This window comes from Myxine glutinosa, chromosome 1 (assembly GCF_964187855.1).
Source record: "Myxine glutinosa chromosome 1, kmMyxGlut1.1, whole genome shotgun sequence".
NCBI lineage: Eukaryota > Metazoa > Chordata > Myxini > Myxiniformes > Myxinidae > Myxine > Myxine glutinosa.
Window position 1 is genome coordinate 195,632,635 of NC_136261.1, and position 3,185 is coordinate 195,635,819.

Consider the following 3,185-nt stretch of genomic DNA (forward strand, 5'->3'; position numbering starts at 1 on the left):
CCTGACCGCCAAGTGAAGCCCGAGCAACTCGCGGTCGAAGGTACTGTAACGGCGTTCGGGCGGGCGAAGCTGCCGGCTAAAGAACGCCAGCGGTTGCCAAGCTCCACGCACCCATTGCTCATGCACCGCGCCCACCGCGTAGTCCGAGGCATCGGTGGTGAGGGCGATCGGTGCATCGGGCGCCGGGTGCGCGAGCATGGTGGCGTTAGCCAAGGCGAGCTTCGCGCCCGTGAACGCCGTGTCCATCTGCTCGGTCCAGGTAACGTCGCCTTTGCCCGGCTTACCTCGGAGAGCTTCGTGCAGGGGGCGCAGGAGCTGGGCGATACGGGGCAGGAACCGATTGTAAAAGTTCACCATGCCCAGGAACTCCTGCAGCCCTCTGATCGTGCGGGGGCGCGGAAACCCCTTCACCGCCTCCACTTTGGCCGGCAGGGGGACGGCTCCGTGCCTGGTGACACGGTGCCCCAGAAAATCGATTATGGCGGCACCGAACCGGCACTTTGCGGGGTTCACAATCAGGCCATGCTGGCCCAGGCGTTCGAAGAGCGTGCGGAGGTGGCGTAGGTGCTCTTCGCGGGACGCGCTGGCGACGAGGATATCGTCCAGGTAGACGTAGACAAAATCCAAGTCGCGCAGGACGCTGTCCATCAGTCGCTGGAACGCCTGAGCCGCATTCTTCAGACCGAAGGGCATGCACAGGAACTCGAAGAGTCCGAATGGCGTGATGACCGCCGTCTTCGGGACGTCCTCCGGCCTGACGGGGACCTGATGGTAGCCGCGTATGAGGTCCACCTTCGAGAAGAAGGACCTGCCCGCCAAACGGGCAGAAAAGTCCTGAATGTGGGGGACGGGGTAGCGGTCGGGAGTCGTGGCGTCATTGAGACGGTGATAGTCCCCGCACGGTCGCCATCCCCCGCCGGGCTTCGGCACGATGTGCAGTGGCGACGCCCAAGCGCTCTCTGAGCGCCGAACGATGCCGAGTCGCTCCAGGGTAGCGAAATGCGCTTTTGCCACCGCCAGCTTCGTCGGCTCGAGGCGGCGTGCCCGGGCGTAGACCGGTGGCCCGACGGTGGGGATGTGATGGGCCACCCCGTGCTTGACGGCCCCCGCCGAGAAGGTGGGCCGCGTGAGGGCCGGGAAGCCGGTGAGGAGGCGGGTGAATGCGTCCGCTGCCGGAAGCGTACAGACCAACGTGGCCGGAGCCGAACCGTTCGGCAAGCTGCTTGGCAAGCCGCTCGTTGAGCTGGGCAACGCACAAGCGAGCGAGCTGAACGTCTCGGCATGGACAAGACGTCTGCGCTTGACGTCGACCAGGAGCCCATTAGCACACAGGAAGTCCGCGCCAAGCAGTGCCATGGGCACGTCTGCGGTGACGAACGTCCATCGGAAAACCTGCCCTCCGAACCGCAGAGAGAGGCAGCGTTTTCCGTACGTACGGATGGGCGTCCCGTTCGCGGCAAGCAGTGCGGTGCCCCCACCCGCGGCGTGCTTGTCTGACGTGCCGGCAGGAACGACACTCACCTGCGCTCCCGTGTCGCACAGGTAACGGCGCCCGGAGAAGGTGTCCGTTATGAAAAGCAGGCTGCTCGAACGGCCGGCGCTCATCGCCACTATTGAGCGCCGGCCCGGGCGTTTCCCGACCTGTTGAAGGAGCATGGCGGATGACACTGCCGAGCTTCGTGGCCGAACTTGGCGTGGAACCAGCACCAGGTGGTGGAGCTGGAGGAGCGCGGCTGGCTCCGCCAGGCCGGTGGAGTTGGCGGGTTTCCCCGCACTGGCGGTTTTCGCCGCGGCGGTGGGCGGGGCGTGGCGGCGGTCACGAGGTGCGTATCAGCATGCTGCGTATGCTGTATAAGCTGATGCTGTGGAACAGCAGCATCAGCAGCATCAGCAGCATCAGCCTCGAGGGCCGTGACGGCCACGCCGACTCTCGCTCGCGTGTCCGAAGCGGCGAAGTACTTGTCTGCCTCGGCTGCCAATGCTCGGGTTCCGTTAGCCCGGTCCCGGCCAACGCGAGGCGAACCTGCGCTGGAAGTTGGCGATGGAAAAGCACCCGGAATAGAGAACCGGGGGCTTCGTCGCCCAACAGTGACAGCATATGGTCCATTCGGACCGACGGGCGCGTGTCACCGAGCTCGGGGAGATCCAGGAGGCGGTCGGCCCGTGCGTCGTCCGTGAGGCCGAACGTGGCTAGGAGTAGCCGCTTGAGTGCCTCGTACTTGTGGCCGTCCGGTGGGTGGCGAAGGACGGACACAACTCGAGCGGCCGTGCCGGGCCCGAGGGAGGCGACGACGTGGCAATAGCGCGTGTCATCGCCGGTGAGGCGCCGAAGCTGAAATTGGGCTTCGGCCTGGACGAACCAGACTTCGGCCTGAGCCTCCCAAAATTCGGGAAGTTTGATGAAGTTGGCCATGGCAATGGCGTCGCGTGTGGAAGGATCGCTCCGGCAGATCCAACGTCGAGGGGGTCACCAGTAAAGCGCGGCGTTACGCGCGCTGCTTGCGAGCAAGGAGGAAGCGGACAAGCGGTAACTTATAAGCGTCTTTATTTCAGGAGCTCACTGTAACACTGGCGCGCTCCGGGCTGCGCGCCCGGTGTATATCATGAGGCCACGCCTACCCCTCGGGCGTGGCCACCGCCCACTTGGTGCGCGGAATGATGTCACCACGCCAGTGGGCTTTTGTGTCCGCCACATATATATATATATATATATATATATATATATATATATATATATATTATATATATATATATATATATATATATATATAGATAGATAGATATATATATATCTCTATATATATATATATTGTTACGGATCGCGGTTTAGATGTTATGATGGGCCGAGCGGATGGTCCACCGCGACCTAACAGTTCCCCCGATTCTTCCCCAACTCACCCGATTCACCCAGACGTTGGCCAAATCGCGCTACGCTAAATCAATGATTGGAAAGGACACAACGACTGGGATAAATGAAACGACGCAAGGGGTACAGTTCTCAAGACCTCCGGAGGAGGGTATAATTAGTGGTGGAGAAAAGGGGTAGATTACAAGGTAGAGTGAGGTTAAAGACACAGAAGAGATAGGCACTTAGATACAATCTTATCTATCCCAGACAGACCACAGACAAACGGAACAAGGCTGACTTACACAGGGATTGATGGCAGGGAAGGACAGGTAGGTTG